At 43.8% G+C, this 20,426-nt stretch overlaps 1 long non-coding RNA gene across 3 annotated transcripts in view; it reads left to right on the forward strand.

The window, feature by feature from the left end:
* Positions 1-20,426, forward strand: part of LOC309868693 — a 151,415-nt gene that overhangs the window by 61,325 nt on the left and 69,664 nt on the right. The window contains exon 1 of one of the 3 annotated variants that reach the window (XR_014313789.1): positions 19,788-19,877. The exons of the other annotated variants lie outside the window; for them this stretch is intronic. This is a non-coding gene — a long non-coding RNA (uncharacterized lncRNA). Of the gene's footprint in view, positions 1-19,787; positions 19,878-20,426 lie in introns of those variants that run through there. 3 annotated transcript variants of the gene reach the window in all.

The following is a 20,426-nucleotide window of genomic DNA, read 5'->3' on the forward strand; positions in this document are numbered from 1 at the left end:
CAGAATGTGACCTTATTTGGAAGTAATGTATTTACAAATGTAACTTGTTAAAGATCTCAAGATGAAATCCTCCTGGATTTTGGCTGGTTGGTGTCCTTATGAGAAAAGGCACAGACACAGAGGGACACACACAGAAAGCCATGTAGAGATGGAGGGAGACAAACTGTAAGAAACTCGAAGGTGGCAGGGGGGTGGGGTAACTGGCTGATGGGCATTAAGGAGGGCACCTGATGTAATGAGCACTAAGTATTATATGCAACAGATGAATCACTAAATTTTACCTCTGAAATTAATAATACATTGTACATTCAATAAATTGAATTTAAAGAATACATTTTTTAAAAAGATGGAGTCAGAGATTGGAGTGATATGTCAACAAGCCAAAAAACACCAAAGAACACCAAGGATTGCTAGCAACTACCAGAAGCTGAGAGATAGCAGTCCGGTTATTCTTCCTCTAGAAGGAAATAACCCTGCAGAAATCTTGACATCTTGACCCAGACATCTGCCCTCCTGAACTGTGAGAGAATAAACTTCTGTTGTTTTTGGTCTGTGGTGATTGGTTATGGCAGGGCTAGGAAATACAGGGCTTGTGTTGGGGAACAATGGAAATTCAAGATTCCCACCCCCCACTGGAATGTTTCAGAAACATGTTTCCCAAGACACAGGGGAAAGTGTTGGTGAATCAGAGCATGCCCTTCCCCATTGCTGAGCAGATGGAAGCAGGGCACAGACATGTCAAAGATGACCTTCCTGGACCAGTTTCATGTAAGAAAAAGTATTCAAACAGGAAGGAGCACATGCGCCCTGTGACCCAAATGAATCTCTTCTCCTCTCTGGTCCTCTTTCTTCACCTATAAGATGGAGGGACTAGGCCAAAGCAGTGTTAAAGCGGGGCCCATGCTGTGTTTTGTAAGGTCTTAAGTGCTGAACCCAGGTGCCCCAGTGGTTGCTATGTGGCCGGCAAAGGGAAGGCTGAGCAGGGGTGCTCCATTCCCCCTGACTCTCACTTTAACTACCACCATTCATTTTTTATTTGATTTTTATTTTGGGCTTTCATATAAGAGGGTTTGCTAATAAAGGTGGAAAATCACTTTGTTAGAGCATTTTAAAAAATATTTTATTTTTTATAAACATATATTTTTATCCCCAGGGGTACAGGTCTGTGAATCACTAGGTTTACACACTTCACAGTACTCACCAAAGTACATACCCTCCCCAATGTCCATAATCCCACCCCCCTGCTCCAAACCCCCCTCCCCCCAGCAACCCTCAGTTTATTTTGTGAGATTAAGAGTCACTTATGGTTTGTCTCCCTCCCAATCCCATCTTGTTTCATTGATTCTTCTTCTACCCACTTAAGCCCCCATGTTGCATCACCACTTCCTCATATCAGGGAGATCATATGATAGTTGTCTTTCTCTGCTTGACTTATTTCACTAAGCATGATACGCTCTAGTTCCATCCATGTTGTCGCAAATGGCAAGATTTCATTTCTTTTGATGGCTGCATAGTATTCCATTGTGTATATATATCACATTTTCTTGATCCATTCATCTGTTGATGGACATCTAGGTTCTTTCCATAGTTTGGCTATTGTGGACATTGCTGCTATAAACATTCGGGTGCACATGCCCCTTTGGATCACTACGTTTGTATCTTTAGGGTAAATACCCAGTAGTGCAATTGCTGGGTCATAGGGCAGTTCTATTTTCAACATTTTGAGGAACCTCCATGCTGTTTTCCAGAGTGGCTGCACCAGCTTGCATTCCCACCAACAGTGTAGGAGGGTTCCCCTTTCTCCGCATCCTCGCCAGCATCTGTCATTTCCTGACTTGTTGATTTTAGCCATTCTGACTGGTGTGAGGTGATATCTCATTGTGGTTTTGATTTGTATTTCCCTGATGCCGAGTGATATGGAGCGCTTTTTCATGTGTCTGTTGGCCATCTGGATGTCTTCTTTGCAGAAATGTCTGTTCATGTCCTCTGCCCATTTCTTGATTGGATTATTTGTTCTTTGGGTGTTGAGTTTGCTAAGTTCTTTATAGATTTTGGACACTAGTCCTTTATCTGATATGTCGTTTGCAAATATCTTCTCCCATTCTGTCAGTTGTCTTTTGATTTTATTAACTGTTTCCTTTGCTGTGCAAAAGCTTTTGATCTTGATGAAATCCCAATAGTTCATTTTTGCCCTTGCTTCCCTTGCCTTTGGCGATGTTCCTAGGAAAATGTTGCTGCGGCTGAGGTCGAAGAGGCACAGAATCTATACTCAGAAAACTATAAAGTACTCATGAAAGAAATTGAGGAAGACACAAAGAAATGGAAAAATGTTCCATGCTCCTGGATTGGAAGAATAAATATTGTAAAAATGTCTATGCTACCTAAAGCAATCTACACATTTAATGCAATTCCTATCAAAGTACCATCCATCTTTTTCAAAGAAATGGAACAAATAATTCTAAAATTTATATGGAACCAGAAAAGACCTCGAATAGCCAAAGGGATATTGAAAAAGAAAGCCAAAGTTGGTGGCATCACAATTCCGGACTTCAAGCTCTATTACAAAGCTGTCATCATCAAGACAGCATGGTACTGGCACAAAAACAGACCCATAGATCAATGGAACAGAATAGAGAGCCCAGAAATAGACCCTCAACTCTATGGTCAACTCATCTTCGACAAAGCAGGAAAGAATGTCCAATGGAAAAAAGACAGCCTCTTCAATAAATGGTGCTGGGAAAATTGGACAGCCACATGCAGAAAAATGAAATTGGACCATTTCCTTACACCACACACGAAAATAGACTCAAAATGGATAAAGGACCTCAATGTGAGAAAGGAATCCATCAAAATCCTTGTTAGAGCATTTTTGAGGCCCATGGGTCTAGGCTTCTAAGAGTGAGCAAAATGGTTATGTAAAAGGTCTGTTCAGCACAGATGTGAGTCTCCTCTCAGCCCAAGAGATTCTTTAGGAAGTGATGCTTTTGAGTCTGGCCTCAAAGTTAACAGCTGAGTTTCCTGGCTCCATTTAGTAATTAACTGGGCAAGATGGAGTCAAGAGCCCTACTTCATGCCTCTCCCTGTCTCCTGTTACTCCCCGAGTTCATTTGAATCAGAGATTGTGCTCTGTGTTCAAGCAAATTGAGGGACAGAGCCTGGGATGGAGGCAGATGGAGATGGTCTATGCCAGATGGATATCAATCATATCTGCATGTGTGCTTTCAACTGTTTATTGAATTCCAACTCTGTGTGTGTGTGTGTGTGTGTGTGATCTTTTATTCCCACTACATTAGGTTTGTACATTCATGATTACCTCATATTTTTTTTTTAAGGTTTTTTAATTTATGTGACAGAGAGACAGTGAGAAAGGGAACACAAGCAGGTAGAATGAGAGAGGGAGAAGCAGGCTTTCCATTGAGCAGAGAGCCCAATGTAGGGCTGGATCCCGACCTGAGCTGAAAGCTGAGAGCCTGGGACCACGACCTGAGCTGAAAGCAGACACCTAATGACTAAGCCACCCAGGTGCCCCAATTATTCCCTGACTTTTAATCGAAGTATAATTAATTAATATACAATATCATATTAGTTCAAGGTGTTTGATACACTGATTTTACAATTCCATACATTCTCAGGGCTTATCCCGAATTAGTCACCATCCACCACCATACAACATTATTATAATATTATTGACTATATACCTTATGCTATACTTTTCATCTCCATGACTTTTTATTTTATAACTGGAAGTTTTTGCTTCTTAATCCCCTTATCAGTTTCACCCCTGCCTTCACCAACCACCCCACAACTGTCACCAGTTTGTTCTCTGTATTTAAGAGTCTGTTTTTTTCCCCCCATTTCTTTGTTCATTTATGTTGGCTTTTAGATTCCACATATGAGTGAAATCATATGGTATTTGTCTTCCTTTGTCTGACTTATTTCACTTAACAAAATACCCTCCAGGCTATCCATGCTGTCACAAATGGCAAGAGCTCATTATTTTTAATGGCTGAGTAATAGTCCATTGTGTGTGTGTGTGTGTGTGTATACACACACACATGCATCACATCTTCTTTATCCATTCTTCTATCAATGGGCACTTGGACTGCTTCCATATCTTGGTTACTATAATTATTTAGTTGATGCCCAGGGCATAAAAATGAATAAGGCAGGAGCCCTTCTATCAAGGAGCTCATGGTCTAGTGGGATAGACAAATCACAAACAAGTGGGTACATTGATTTATTGCAAGTGCCTTGAGAGAAGTAGATTCCACATACTGTGAGCACAAAAGAGGACATGGTTGGTGCAGTAGAGGGGCACTAACATCAGCCTGCCTTCCTTTGAATCCTTGCTTGGTTACTTACTAGTTCTGGAACTTTGGGCAAGTAACAAGTTTTCAAAGTCTTGGTTTCGTCATTTGTAAAATGGAGTTGATACTGGTAATTATGTCTTGTGACACTGTATGTAAAGTGCTTAGTGCAATGCTTGGCAAGTATATAGTGCACAGTAAATGCTAGTTGTTTTTACTACTATCACTTTATTATTGTTGCCACCTGTCAGGGAGGCCAGGGAAGAGTTAAGAGAGAACACTTGAACTGAGTCAGGAAGAATTAATGCAAATTGGCACTGAGGTTAGTCAACAGGAGGGGAAGGTCACCACATGGCAAAGCTCCAAGGGGCACCATTCTCATGACTGTCCATGTGAATGGCTCCCTCTGGAGTTGTGCTGCACACAACTTCATGACGGTACTCCATCCATGGAGTGAGGATGTTCCCTCAGCTGGAGAAGGGTGCGAGGCTCCAGCAGGATTTGTCTTCTCAGGGAAGACTGCTGATTTCCCCCATGCACAGCTATGGTTATGGGGACAAAGATGTTGATACAGCAAATTGATAGAGAACATCTTTGGATATTGAGACTCTGAGGGCTGCAATTCACTGTGGAGACAGGGCACACCAATCTCTACTTTATGACCCAGCTTGTCCTAATAGAAGCATCTAACCACCTTAGTCTTATGCTATTGGAATAAAGCTTATTCAATTTAAAACAGGTATGGGTTGAATTTCATTCAAGAGTGGCACCTCTAGAAGATTCAAGAGGCCATTTAGGGCATGTGAACATCTTGGGCTCTGACTCCTCAAGGACCGGGTGCAGAACTCAGACATCTCTCTTGGTTACAGTGCCATCCTGAGGAATAGAGCATCTCTCCTGGCCCATCAGGCTGTGTAAGTGGAGATTTGCAAGAGGATAGTGCCCCTAACCCTGCCATCTGTGGCTGCCTTTTAGAATCCCAGACTCTGGGCCTCAGTTGCCCAGATTCAACTCTTCTCTGATTGGACCCGAGAGAGCATTCTGCTCTCTGATTCAGCCAATTTTCCCGGACTCACTCTCTTGTCTCTTTAAGTTTGAACAGCTCATCATTAGTCTATTTTTAAATCCTGGGGCCACCAAGAGTAGCTAAGTAACCTTGGGCTACTTAAACTGTCTAAGCTCCAGCTTCCTTGTGTGTAAAGTGGAGATAAGAGCACTGACCTCATAAGGGTATTGCAAAGATGTAGTGCTTTGTAAAGTGCTCTGTAAATGCACATACAAATACTTGTTTTCCTATGTAGGGCTCTGCATGGGGGCAGAAGGGGTACTCATAAATTCTCCTTGGATGGCTGCTCTGATTGCCTCTCCTGAGTCTCTGCCTTTCCCATTGCCTAGAACATCTGAGCATATGTGACATAGGTGGTCAGCCTACAGCAAGTGCAAAGGGCTCTCCAATTTCTCCATTCTGCTGAGCCCAATATGGTGAGGCCCAAAGACCTTTAGTGTCATTGGATTTTGTTTGGAACAGGTTTTCTTTTACTTTCATTGGCTTCCTTTAGAATCTTTATTTTTTTTTAAAGTTCTAAAGTAATTCAGAAGTAAAGAATTTGGGCCTTAGGGTTGAAAAGTACTCGTCAGTATTTTTGCCATGTTCCCTAGATGGTTGACTTGGAAGGAGGGATCCCAGATGAGGAAATAGAAATCATTCCATTCCCTCCATCTTTGAAGGGATATTTATGTTCATTCTAGATTCCTGCATTCTACATTAGACATTCATTTTTCTGGAACCTATTGGTTTTTCCTAGGGGGACTTGACGAGTTGAGTTTTTAGGAAATCCATCCTAGATGGAGATAGAAAACAGTTCCAGAGACAATGCATAGATGGAACATTCCTCACCTTGATAATCATGTTCATTCCCTCCTGCTGCTTCCAGCCTATCAGAGAGGAGTCTGAGAAGCCTAGAAGAAGATAACTGCCATTCTTTTTTGGTTCCAATCCAGCACTTGAATTTTCTTGAGTAACACTGTTTTTGTAAAATTATACATGATAATGATGAAAATAAGTCACTCAACACAGCAAAATGCAAAGAAGAAAGCTAAAGATGGTGTCCAGCCTCTCTCCATGGAAATAACTGCCTTCAACGTTTGTGATCATACTTCCATCCTCTCTCTCCTTCTATCTATAGATAAAAGAAAAGAAAAATAGGAACACTCTATGTGTGTCTTCAAAAACAAAAAGTATTAAATTATATAATTTGTAATTCACAGAATAATTTCACAGAAGTAAGGAGACTGAGGAAATTACTAAAACTGCATGCAAACATTTATTGACAACTAGTGACTAAGTTCTTGAAAGAGACTACCAAAGGTAAATCATAATGATTATAAAAAAAACCTGGCTAGTTGGGGTTGCTAGACTTTTTGAACATGTGTTTTAAATGTAGACAAATCTACAAAGTCCCTAATATGGCACCGTTGGAAATTAGAACTTTCATCCTTTGCCTTCATTTGTTACATGATAATTTTTTTTTTCTTTATATGAGAGAGATCCAGAGGGAGAGAGCACAAACAGGGTGAGGAGCAGAGGGAGAGGGGTAAGCAGGCTCCCTGAGCAGGGTGCCTGACATGGGGCTCAATCCCAGGACCCTAGGATCATGACTTGAGCCAAAGACAGACACTTGAGCTGACTGAGCCACCTAGACCCCCCCCCCCCCCCATTACAGGATAGTTTTTATGTTTTGCTAACTTTTATTTCTTTTTAATCTTATATTTAAATTGCAATTACTGTATCTCAGTAGTATGAAGCTCATATTTTGATATGTCAATGTTTATCACCTATTCTTTTCAATGCATTTTAAAATTAGATTTTTCTTTTTCTGAGTTATCTTTATTTTCATTCATTTTTTTGGTTTCCTGGATTTGATAGACAAATTAAGTTTTTTTTCAATGGGCACATTAAGTTATTTTTCTATTTTTTTATGTTTTTTTCTTGGCTGTTCCTTTTGAATTTGAAGGACAACTTCCTCACATGTAAAGTTCTGGGGTGACTCTTTATTTCCTTGATATTTGTGATCTTCTGTCTTATGCTGTTGTGATGTTTGATGCCAGCCTGAATTTTACCCTTATAGGTGATTTGGTTTTTGTGCTTATATATGCATGGGATTGTATGAGAGTGAAGTTAGGTGTGAGAAGCCAGTGAAAGTAGGGGTGGGTGGTGATGGGAAGGTTGTCAGTTGGGGATTTAGAGGTAAAACGGTAGGATGAGGAAAAAGAGTAGCCCTAAGGAAAAGGATATTGAACCATTTTCTCCATAATTTGCAGCCCCTTGAAGAAGAAATAGAGCTGGTTACCAAAGCAGTGGTTCTATTGGGAACAGGAATTTTAATGAAAGTTGATAATACAATCACTTTATTTTGTAGGAAACAAAATGGTCATCCTTCTAGAGCACATTTGCAAGTAGATCTAAGAGATATGGTACGTTTCTATAAGGGACATTATTTAGGGAAAAACTCTCTGTAATGCAACAAGGGCAACCCTACCATTTCTCATGTTCAAAGAGTCAGCTTCATGTTCCTTGCTAGTAGAGAGTCTTTGGGCTCAGATACCTCCAATGTATTCCCGTTTGGCTTAGCAGACCATTAAGCAATGGATTTGGCTATAGGCTCACCATTCCTAATGATGTTTTTCTTGGGCTTATATGAAAAACCAGCTGGCAATTGCTAAGTAACCACACGATGACAGTATAGAGGGAGGACACAAAGGCTCCAGGTGTGTGACAGACGGCAGAAAGAAACTGGAACATGATTGAGACAATACCGAATCAGCAAAGTGGGCAAGGTGCCCCTGCGGAGATGTATGTAAACCATTCTGTTGGAGAGTCTGACACAGATGGAGTCTATGTGTCTCTGGAAAGCAACCTTCATGGCTCTCAGAAGACAAGTGGAAAAAATGAGCCTTTGAGTCATGGGCTCTTCCATGAATTGATGCCTAATTGGTTGTCCTGGTGAAGAGGGCTTTTATGATGTCAGAAAGTCAAGTTCTGTGATGATGGGACAGTGGAAAAGAAAACATTATCAGGTTTAGTGCCCGAAAAGCCACCACACAAAATGAGGGAGTCTGGGTTGCATTTTGGTGTTTCCACCTTGAAAAGAGGAAGGGCTGATGGAATTTACAATCTAAATGAAGCACACAACATGCTGTTGAAATGCTCAGGAAGGCTGCCATCTCTGGATTAGGCACTCTTTGCTGTCCATTGACTAAGAGCCCACCATACATATTAACTTATGGGATCCTAACAACTGTAGGAGGCAAGAAGATTGTGATCTCTGTATCCCGGACACTAGCAATGTTCTCTCTGATCGCAGAAATAGCTTTAGCTCTAGTGGGGCAGGAAGACACCCAGGGAAATAGACCTTGGCATCTGTTCTCTATAAAGGGGTGTCCTCCTTCCTCTGATACTGTCTTAGGTTCCCGGTAGTAGTTGGGGAGCTGGTGGCCTATTCTCCTGTGTTGCTAGGCAGGCATTCTTTTTATCTGGTTCCTGGTGATAGAGAAGGGTTAGTGAACATTCAGATGTGACACCCGAAAGTCACTGCTCTGATCTTTGGGCCACACATTGACCACACCTATGTGTGACTGTGCCTTGGCAAACTGCTTCCTCCTAATTCCTGCGCATACACACACACACCTGCCCCCCCCCCCCCGACGACTTATGACTTGGAAAACTTCAGGCCTTTGAGCTTGCCTTGCCTTGTTTCCCTGTCTGCACTGGGGGCAGGTGAAGTGCTCAGTCCTGATGGGGGCCAGTCCTGGCCTTGGGCAGGACATGCTCAGTTCACCCTTCCCAATCCTGTTGGCTTGCCATGATTGTGGTGGAAGGAGAAGGGAAATGTTCTCATTTAAGGGCTGAGCTGAGAAGTCAGAGGGGCTTAGGAGGTGAAAAGTTTGCACACCTGAAATTTGCAGAGCAAGAACCTGAACCCGGACTCCAAGCTCCAGTTCTTAACCCCAGGGGAGAAATAGGGGTACATCTAAGAAGCTGTTCCAGAAACAACCAGTAGTCTTTCTCTTCTGCCCTGTCCAAACCTGACTTCTCTGCCAGCAAAGACAAATCCAAAATTCTGAGTTCTTACTATCATGCCTCTTGCCAAATGCAGGCCTGAGTCCTCCAGACCAGGGTTGGCCCCACAGGACAAGCTGCACTAAAACAGGGGACTGGTTCCCATCTGCCCCACCATCCCTCCCTGCCTGGAGACCCCACCACTTCCTCCCAGTTCTCCCCCTTTCACCCCTACTCCCTACCAGTATTATCTCTCTGGATGCAGAGCTGTCTTTGAAGTCAACTGGGAGATTTCTTTTGAAAAAGAAAGAAAGAAAGAAGTGGTGTCTGGAAAGGGTGGCAGAGGGAGAAGGACGGGCAGGGGGCCTGGTCTCCCTCATCCTTTTCTTTCAACTCTGACCTCTGATCAAAGCTCCGGTTGGATTGCAGGATAGAAGAGATCACATGCCAACAACGGGAAGACTGTCAGTTCCTAGGATAGTATTAAACACTTGGAAAGGGACAAGAAATCAATTCATCAAGTAGATTAAATAAATAAAGGAAGAAAACAAGCAGAAGCAGGAAAAGAAGCCCTGGCATTTCCTGCGTTTCCATGGAGGCCTTTGATAATGCAGTGACTCTGGGCCATACGCATTGGTCACATTATTTATCACTGGAGCATGAACGTCCTAACCACATCCAAGGGCTTTCACTGGGCTCCTTAAATCATCCAGGACCACAGTGAAATGCAAATGGTCTAACAGAGGATTGGGAACAGAGAAAAGGCAATCCTGGCCCCCAGCCTCCTCCCTCAAATCTGGAAGCTGCCCCAGGCCCAAAGCAGAACTTTCTCTTTTGTTCCCTATGCCCAGAATCCTGGGTTGCTCCATCTGGCTGGGATGGCCCAGTTAGCCTATGTATTGGGTTCTTGGGACTTTTCTTTCTTCATTGTTTGTTCTTGAAAATCATGGAGCCAGCTCCTAAGGAATGGAGGGCCGCTACAAGTAATTTACTTTCCTCCACATATCTATAGAGCATTTCTGTGTCTTTTTTTTTTTTTTTTTTTCTCTCCAGAAACTTTGGAAGTATGAGAAGACACAATGGCACTTGCGCAGTTTTGGTTGTGAGTTAAGTTTAACATAGAAAAGCACAAGGCTTTTTAGGACATTGGGTTTGAGGTCTAGTTTCTCCCTCTCCCACTTAGCTCATTGTGTGATTCTGAGTCAGGTAACCTCTTTGGTTTTCTGTTGCTTCAGGTGAACCATGAGCATTGTAATGGAAGTTTGGGGATTACCATCCACCATGCCCCATTTCTGCTACCTACTCTACTCCAAGTTCTCCAGTCATGTGGTCTGGGTAGGACTGATATTTTTCCTAACTCTAAGGATGGACTCTGGCTTGGGCCAATCAGCACATGCATCCTCCTTTCTCATCATGACTGGCTCAGAAATGGGCTTAGGATCTAAGGCTATCCAACCAAAAAAAAAAAAAAAAAAAAACCCACAAAAAAACAAAAACAAAAAAAACCTCACAACTTTTGCTGTGGGATTCTGAGCTACAGACTCTATTTCTGCTGGGTGTCAGTAAAGAATCAGTAGCTCTAAAAGTTATTGCCAGTCATCTCGATACAATGAAATGAGAGACTGCTTCAGAATGGAGCCAACATCAAAGAAATTAGATTAAATTAAGCATAAAAATGGACAGGAAGAAATCAAGTCCTGATCTCGGAATATAGGTGCTGGATCAAGCTTTGCCTGAAGCTTCACTCATCTCTGGGCCATTTGTTTTCATGAACTAATGAATTCCTTTGTTGTTTGGATTTAGTTTTCTGAAGGCTAAGAAATGGGATTGGCCTGAATGACAGGGAATAGACCATTTTAACTTTAGGGTTTCTTATAGAGAGAAAGGGAAAAAAAAACCCAACTAAAAATATTTTCATGGCTTTCTAGTTTGTTGCAGAAACTGTGTTGGCAGGAGAGAGAGAGCAGTGGTGAAGAGGCTCTGGTTCTACAGTTAGACTAATTTGGTTCAGATTCTTCAAACCCCAAAGGTGACCCAAACCCAAACTCAAAGGTGAATAGGTCTGAGGTCTTCAAAAACTCCAAGGAGTTTTGTCTTTAAAGGGCTTTATCTTCTAAGCTGCAAGTAAGACCTCAATTGTTCTTTTGGGAGATTTGGGTTTCACAAATTCATGAAAGCTCCAGGTATTTACCTTAATACAAAGCTGCTCATTGGGTATGTAAATTCATATGCATTACCGGTGCTCACCTTGTACTGAGAAAATTAATCCTTAAAATGAAACTGAATACTAATCAGAAAGATAACGAGTTCATAGAAGCCCTTGTAAGACTCCTTATTTTGGCTTGATGCTTGGTGGGTTCTTTGAAAGCTGATCAGCACATTAATGTTCAGGGATCTGCTACTTGGCAAATCAGATGAAATCTCACTGCCCTGGTTTCCCCGATATGCTGGGGGATGAAAATTGGCTAACTCCATCTTGCTGGGCAATGGAAGTTGGATGGGTTTCTAGACCAGTTTTCTCCCTGGTGAATGGAGATTGGGTCTAATCAATGATAGGTAATCTGTGGAACCCAAGACAGGGTATTTAGTGCCATCCAGGTTTGGATTTATTTATTTCCTCAAGTATGTGGCATCAGTGCCAACATTCCCTGTTCCAGTGGGGACTCACACCAAGGACAGACATTTCTAACCTGTTGAGTGTTCTCACTAAACCACAGATGTGTCATCACATTTCTCAGGATAGTGTTCAGGAAAGGTACTCCCTGTTTCTTTTGCTTAGGATGATTTTGATTGTAAGTGATAGAAAAACTCAGCCCATTATTGTGTATGCAGAAAGGGGAACTGGATAACTTTTGTAACTGAACGGATCAGAGGAAGGTGCTGGCTGTGGGTGGGACAGGAATTTGGCCTTGAATGATGTAGCCAGAGTCTATCTCTCAGCATCCTGTTGCCTTTATTCCCAAGCTGCTCCTACCTTCTTGGTTGCAAGGAGCTGCTTTTCAACTGCTAAAATGCTTGTATCTGGGCACATTTGAAAAGAGCGGCATGGAGATAAGGTTCTGCTATCTTTTGCTGAAGTTTGATCCTAGGGCAATAATGAAGTTTGGGTGGGCTCAGGGGTCCTGGGTTAGGGACAGGGAGTGAGGCCAAGCTGCTCAGGAGGCCCACCCAGAGCAAGGCACTTGGCTAGTCTGACAGGGAATCAACAGCTCTCCCTACTTTTTCTTGACTTCAGATCTCAGATTCCCACACTCAGGTCCACTGATTCAATGCCACATTGGTTCTCACTGCTGGCTTGCAGACCAGGTTTTACCCCAGTTCTTGTGCAAACCTAAAAGAGCTAGGAGAGATTTTAAGTTCTTGGAATAAAGTCTATTTGGGTTTTTGTTGCTTTAGCCTTTCGGAACTCTTTCCCGTATTTTGATGATAAAAATCTTTCTTTCCTCTGGGGACCCTCTTCCACTTGGTTCAGCTGAAGCTAATACTCTCCCACATGGGAGTGGGCCTGTGACTTTGGCCAACAGATGTTTATATTCCTTTGGTCACAGGGTATGATTCAGGGAAAGCAATTTCGCAGATGGGGCAATCAGAGGTCTTGCCAGGTCTTTGACTCTGGAGGTTCTGAATGAAAAAGCTTGTATTCTTCTTCTTCCTGCTGTGCATAGCTGTACATCTGGAGCCAACAGTCACAGTGACCAATTTTGCCATGGCAAGGAGGGAGCCTGTTTGGAAATGAAGCTAGCACAGCGGGGAGTGGAGGAGAGGTGGGGATGGGAGACTGGGATTCCCAAATACTGGACTAACTTGATTTTTTCCAGTCCTAGGAAATACATTCCCTCTTGTGCATTATTCACATTGACTTGGGTGCCTGTCACTGGCAACCCTAAAAATCCTTGCTAGTTTGGTCGTGATGGCTGACACTGTGACCCATTGGCAAATCTAATGGCCATCACGGGCATTAATAACTTGGGTGGACACGGAAAGCAGGAGTTAAAGATGTCATTGGAAGTGGAAGTGATAAGCCAATCTGTCTGGGATTGGTAATCAGAAAAGGGTGAAACAGGTCTGAGAGCACGGAGGAGGTGGCCCCTTTGCAAGGGGAACTCTCTGGAACATCTGAGATCTTGCAACAGGGGCGGGGCTGGAATCAGAGAGATAGTTTTTTCCTACTAACTCTGTGCCATTTTGCCCCAAGGCTGATGTGTCTTGGAGGAACACCAGGGATGTAAGTGATGGCTAAATATGGGGAAAATTTACCACTTGATGATTGCTACGGAGATTGCATTAAGTAATGAAAACATTAATTGGATGAGTGTGGGAGGAGGGTAGGGTCAGTTTTTCGGGGAACCAAGGAATTTTCTGGGTTGGAATTCACCTTCAGGAAAGAGTAGAGGTGCAGAGGTTTGTTTTAGTGGCCACGGAACTGTCGAAGAGAGTGGGTAACATTTAGTACAGCCCATGTGTGAGGCTTGATCTCACCCAACACTGGAAGGCTCCTGATTGTGTCCTCAGAGCATGAGGGGTAAGAATAAAGTAGACAGAGTCATTTCAAGAGACTCTGGCAATGCTGGGGGACCAAGGCCAGGAGTGCTGGTGCCAGGATACACAGGGTGGTTTTGTGAGCAGCAGAGGCAGGGGCAGGAAACAATCCTGATGGAGCAGAAGCTAAAGCATGAGGAGGGACTTGTTCATGGACTGGCCCAAGGTGCTTTAGTGATTCTCAAAAAGTTTGAGGAACTGTGTTGGGGAACAGAGTTCTAGCACTTTCTGTAGTAGAATGAACCCTAGAGAAACACTGAAGGCACAGTTTCTTCTCCTCTCCTGATCCTTCAGTTAATTCTTGTGTTTTTTTTTTTTTTTATCAGCTGGGCCTCAAGTCTCTCTATAAACTGTTTGCCCTCCAACTGGCTCCTCTGGGTCCTGAAGCCTGAGGTGGACACAGTGGAGTGGTTCAAACCCCAGGGAAAGGGTCTGGGCACTAATGGTCATGATATTTTTGGCAATTAAAGTAGCGGCATAGGCATAGTGGTAGAGGGATGTTTTTATTTGTTTATTTATTTTTAAAAGATTTTATTTATTTATTTATTTGACAGAGGGGGACAGCAAAAGAGGGAACAAACACAAGTAGAGGGAGGGGCAGAAGGGGAAGCTGGTTTCCTGCTAAACAGGGAGCCCAGCGTGAGGCTAGATCCCAGGACTCCGGGATCATGACCTGAGCCAAAGGCAGATGCTTAATGACTGAGCTACCCAGGCACCCCTGGAGGAATGTTTTTAGATGAGAGAACTTTGGGTATCCTCAGCTTCCCCACCATGCTGCTCTGGCACAAAACCACCCTTTGTCGTGTGTTTTATCTGCAGTGATATGTCAAATGCCAAAGCATGCCCAGTTTGGAAATGATTGATATTTACAGCCAACTGGGAAACCAAATTCCTTTGGAAAACATGCATAGGTTAGGATTCTCTCCTCAGGCAATAGAAGAGTGGTTAAATAGTTATTTGCCTATAAAACACAGATGACACTTCAATCTTTGGTATCTTTGATTCCCCAAACCCACCTATTAAACTGAGAGAGGGTGCATGCCTGTCTCTGGGATCATGGCCTGGCATGTGAGTTTTATATATATGGTAACCATAGGATTTGACAAACCACTTATGTGAGTAAAAGACAAATGCCAAGTCTGGAAACCTTCTAAAACATCCAATGTGTCCTATTGCCATAGGTGATATCTGGGATGACTCCACATCCAGTATTCAGACAGGTGATATCCAAGTGTCATTGCCATTTCTTTCTGAGACCTACCAAGACCATAGGCAGTGACAATGTGAAGAGACATCCAAAAAGTTAGGAGGATCATGCTTCTGTTTTCCAAACGAAGGGGGTCCGATTGCAAAGATGATCATCTGGTTAGTTATCAGAGTCCAGTGGTTTTATGCCATTCAATTGTAAGTTCCAGAGGTGACAATTATTTTTTCTTTTTTCTCTTCTTGTCTCAGTTGGAGGAGAGAGATAGGTTTAAAATCCCAAGGCCACTCCTGCAGGAGTGGGTCTACTTCACTACTTCTTCAAAGGTAGAAGTTTTGCACAGAGCCCAGTACATGGTAAGACCTCAATAGATATGAGCTTGTGTTGTCAGTATGTCACAGGGACTAAGGCCCAAGTGGAGAAAATAGGAGCATTAGAGTCTGGAACCTGGGTCTGGGCTTGGGCTCTACCACTTACTTGCTGTGTGACCTTGGGCAAGTTACTTAATCATTCTGAGCTTTAGCTCTTCATTTAGTATTATGATCCTAATTCCAGTCTCACAGAGAGCATAGTTTCCTGAAATTAAGTGGTTACTTTGTGCCCCAAATAAAAGAGTCATCAACAAGAAAGGAGTGTAGGGAAGATAGAGGAGAAAGCTCATGTTCCATTGAACTTGATGGGTGGGTCCTGTTATCTATTTACATTTAACACAGTCTTTTCAGATGCAAATCCTCAAACTGAGAGAGGATTTCTGTGTTTTAAACTTCTAGAGATGCTTCTCTTCAAATGTCTTTGAAAAGCAAAGAAAATCCCATTCCTTGCTTTATCCTGGGCTGGGGACAGTGGCATAGGGAGATGGGCTGGGTCATGAGGAAGTAGATTGGGCTGAGATCTAGTGTTTGTGGAAGGTGAGGGGCGCTTAATTTTTTTGAAATAGTTGTGTACATGTCTTCTGTAAGCTTGTTCAGGATTAAGAACACTTTCCTTGACTAGAGTGATGATGTTAAATAATGTCCTGGAAGCTGGCAAGAAGAGAGAATGGATAGGGCAGGGGAAGGGAAGGAAGCCCTATGTGTGTGTGAGTCCATTTTATAGCGAGTGGAACCTTCAAATTAGATGGATAATAGAGTCATTAACCACCCAGTTGGAAGTCCCTGGGGGGGGGCATCCTTAAAAAAAGCATTCTTCTTATTGTAACCCACATTTATTTTTAGAAGTCTGTTTTCTATCACAGTTTCTATTAACTGTTGGAAACTTGCGGAGGGAAGGTCTCATGAAGATTTTTGCATCCAATGCTCCCTTCTGGTCTGGTGCCACCCATGCCAGGATCAGCCCAGTGTGATAGATACAATGCTCAGTCAGGAGCCAAGGGGCCTGGATTCTCCATCCAAATAGCCTTTTATTTGTTTTGCAGTCTTGGGCACTCCCTCTCCTTCTCTGGTCCTCAGTTTTCCCCAGTGCTCTATGAAGATCTTGACCTAGAAAATGGGGCTCAAAATTTTACAACAATTATTTGTAAGGAATATAAGTGAATTCTTGGAAATGACTTTAATATGAGAAAGGTGAAAGCTGTCCCATGTCCTTAAGAGCGGGCGCCTGGGCATCCCTGATGAACTTCTGGATTTCCATTTGAAATTGAACAAATCGAACTGAGGATTTCAACTTGAAAACCATAGAACAGAGGATCTTCAACATCATGTTCAGCCCTATTGTTCTGTGGATGCATGTCATACAATGTGTACCAAGCCTTGAGGCAGGAGATCAGAAGAGGTCTGAGACTGAGGTTGCCTGAACCTGGAGGTCGACGCTGCCCAGTAGGAGCAAGAGCAGTAGTTCTTGGTGCAGATGGAGCAGTATGCAGAGGGGCTAAGACCGTGTGGGTTCCCGTGACCTGGCAGAGGGAGTCTCTGCCTAGGGCAGCTGCTGTGGGGAAGAGGATCAAGTCTTCACACTCTGGCTGCCATTCAGCTAGAGGTAGCCAGGAAATGGTCACCTGGCTGGGGATCAGGCCGTGACTGGGGTTTGCTCAGCCTGGGGCCCTCCAGAAAGAAGCCTTTGGGTGATGCCATTTACACTCTTCTCTGCACCCATTGACTCTGAGCCTGGGTCATTCAAAAGAAGCCAGGCAGCCTTGCAAGGTAAGTGGAGAACGCTCCACCTTCCCCTCTCCCAGGACAAATGCCATTGTCCATGAGGTCCAGCTTCAGCCCAAAGTCCTCCCTGACAATGGCAGCTCTCATGTTGGGCAGCCCTGCTCTTGCTTAGTCTGATCACTGCTGAGCCCACCCGCGAGCAGTGCACTGCCCTAGTTCCCAAGGCAGACCTGGGAAGGGTTGAGCTGTGTTCCCCCATGAGTGTTTCATGGAACTGTAGCTCTGTGGGAGATTAATAAGTGTTCCATGAGAAATGAATAGCATGGTCAGATGAGCTTGGGAAATACTGCATTAAACAGGCTTCTTCATTGTGGCATCATAGAGTTTTTGGAACTTTAAGAGGCAGGCGTGTATGGGCTTGCTAAATGGACTTGTTTCAGCCTCGCTGCCCCTGACCCCTCTTGTTTTCATGCAGTGCCTGTTCCCTGGAACCGCTTTTGGGGACTGCTGGATCCGAGTGTCAACCTGTTGTCTCCATGCTCCTATTCAGTCCGGATGCTTAGAATGAACTCCTGATCTGTGTTTAGGAGTTGGTGGCCAAGCAGTGATCGCCAAATTGCTGAGTCCATTTTTTTCAACCAACGTTTTCTGAGCATCACAATGGGTCAGGCCGTGGGTTGGTGCTGGAGTGACAGAAAAGCATGAGTTGCACATTTCCTGCCCTCTGGAGTTCACAGCCTCCCAAGGCCACAAATAAGCAAATGAATAGCTGCAAACGTAACAGGACAGACTCTCAGCTGGGGATAGGTACTCGGCCAGCTGGAGTATCTCCAGCACCAAGCCCAGTGTCTGGGACCCACTAGGTGTTCTTATGAGCTTGAATTGCCATTAGTTGTGAGTAACTTGTCAAATAGTTTACACAAGAGTTTATTTCTCATCCTGTGGTCGGTTGAATAATGGCCCTCAAAGATGTCTTCATCCTAATCCCCAGAACCTTGGAATATGTTACCTTAAATGGCAAAGGAAACTTTTCAGATATGATGAAGTTAAGGCTCTTGAGATCAGGAGGTTATCCCAAATTATACCGAGGTCCCTAATGTATCCTGATGTGCCCTGATGTCTTTAGGGACTCATAAGCATCCTTAAAGAGGGAGGAGCAGGAGTGAGAGAGAAGATAGGGTAATGCAGGAGGCAGTATGGCCCTGCGGATGGAGGAAGGGCCAGCGGCACCAGCTGGGGAGCACAGGTGGCCATGAGAAGCTGACAAGGCTATTGGAGAGAACATGCCCTGCCAACACCTTGCCTTTAGCTACTTGAGACTCATTTTAGACTTCTCCCCTCCAGGGGTGTGTAAGAATACATTTGTGCTATTTTAAGTCACTAAGGTCATGGTAATTTATTACAGCAGCAATAGGAAGCTAATACCTTCCCCCTGCCCCACTGCCCCAACCAAATGTGCCGAAGTAGGCAACACAAGGAGTATGCAGTTGCTTGAGAAAATCATCAGGGCCCTGGTTCCTCCAGTGTCCAGCTGCATCACCCTTAGTGTATGGTCTCCTTCCTTATGTCACTAAGAAGGTGCAGATCTTTAAGCATCATGTCCACTTGCTAGGCAGAAAGGAGAGAAAGGGCCAAAGGAAATGAAAAAAGATTTTATTTATTTATTCTTTTTTTTTCCCATTCAAGGAAAGAAACTCTTCCCAGAGAGTGCTGCCTACTTCTCACTGGCCAGAATTGTGTCACACAGTTACCTCTAGTTGCAAAGAAGGAAACCTGGGAATGTTAGTTGTTGTTGTTGTTTTAACTGTGGATATTACTTTCCTGAACAAATTGGGATGCAGTTGATAGGAAGAAGGTGAGAAGGATACTGGGAAGGCAGATAGCCTCGTATCTGCTTCAGAGTTCCATAAAAATTTGTTGGAGAGTGAACTGAATACCAGAAGCAGGGAAAACTGGAGTCAAGTTGTAGATCTGTTAGTAAAGGCAGGTAGGGGTTGTCTGAACTACAGCAGGGATGTGGGGGATGGGCAGACTGGTGAGCTGTATCTGAGAGATAATTCAGATCTCCTGAGTGGAGGTTCAACAGAGATGCCCACCCTCTCATTCTGGTAGTTGGTGGATGGCCATGCAGTACATGGACTATGGAATGGGGAGAAGTCTTGCATGTTCTGAGTTCAAGATGTCTGTGGTCTAGTCCTGCTTCTCAAGGTTGTCCTGCTCAAAACCCACAACATGCTGAGATGATCTGTGGGTGAACACGCAGATGCCAGCTGACAATTCTCTCTGCTTTCTCTCCTCATCCCTTCCCTGTCTCTCTACCTCTTAGAGTGATTCAGTCACAGGACATTATCAAATCCCTCTTGCCTGGCATCCTGGTCCCTTTCTAGACCTGAGCCCCATTCTGATTCCAGCCATTTTCCAGACTATACTATAGTTAAAACCTCTTGGCAGGGCCCCTGTCCTGCCAAGCTCCAGACAAGGCCCTTCAACTCACTGACTCATTGGCAGAGATCTTGCTGCATCTGGTCAATTTTTGTTTTTGTTTTTGTTTTTGTCTTTTCAGGGGAGACTGGTGGAGGAAGAGCCTCTGCTTGTGGTGTTCCTAAGCACTTAGTCATTGCATGGAGTCTTCCGCTTCAGATTGCTGGGTCCTGTCTGCACAGCTGGTCATACAGGTACTTCTGGACTTCTTCTAGAGTTAGGACCAAGGCTGTTTTGCAGTAGTTTGGGTCCTGGACCCTACAGCTGTGCATTTGGGGTTGGCCTTTAGAGCTCTCTAGTCTGTATTCTTTTTGCACTTGGATGAATGTTTTAAGTCTTCCGTTGTGTGGCAGAGGTTGTGGGTGCTCACTCATACCCATGTTCTTCCTGGACAGTTGACCAGACTACGCTATCCAGACTCCCTTGCAGCTAGGAATGGCTGTGTGGTTAAACACTGAATGTCAGTAGGAATGAGCAAAGTCACTTCTAGGCTGGTTGTATGCCCTTCTCTGTGGAAAGGCTCTCTCCAGGACAGATTCTAAAGAGGAACCTGTGGCCCTAGGGAATTAAGGAGTCACAGGACAGGAGGAGCTTGGGTCCTGAATCACTGTGTTTCCGGAAGAAGGCCTGCTGAACACCTGTACACTCTGACTGGCGAGAAACTTCTGTCACATTCAACCTACTAAAGATTTAGGGCTGTTTGTTATAGCATGTGCTATTATATACATAACTAATACAATCTG

Source organism: Mustela nivalis (genome assembly GCF_964662115.1).
Source record: "Mustela nivalis genome assembly, chromosome: 7".
Taxonomy (NCBI): domain Eukaryota; kingdom Metazoa; phylum Chordata; class Mammalia; order Carnivora; family Mustelidae; genus Mustela; species Mustela nivalis.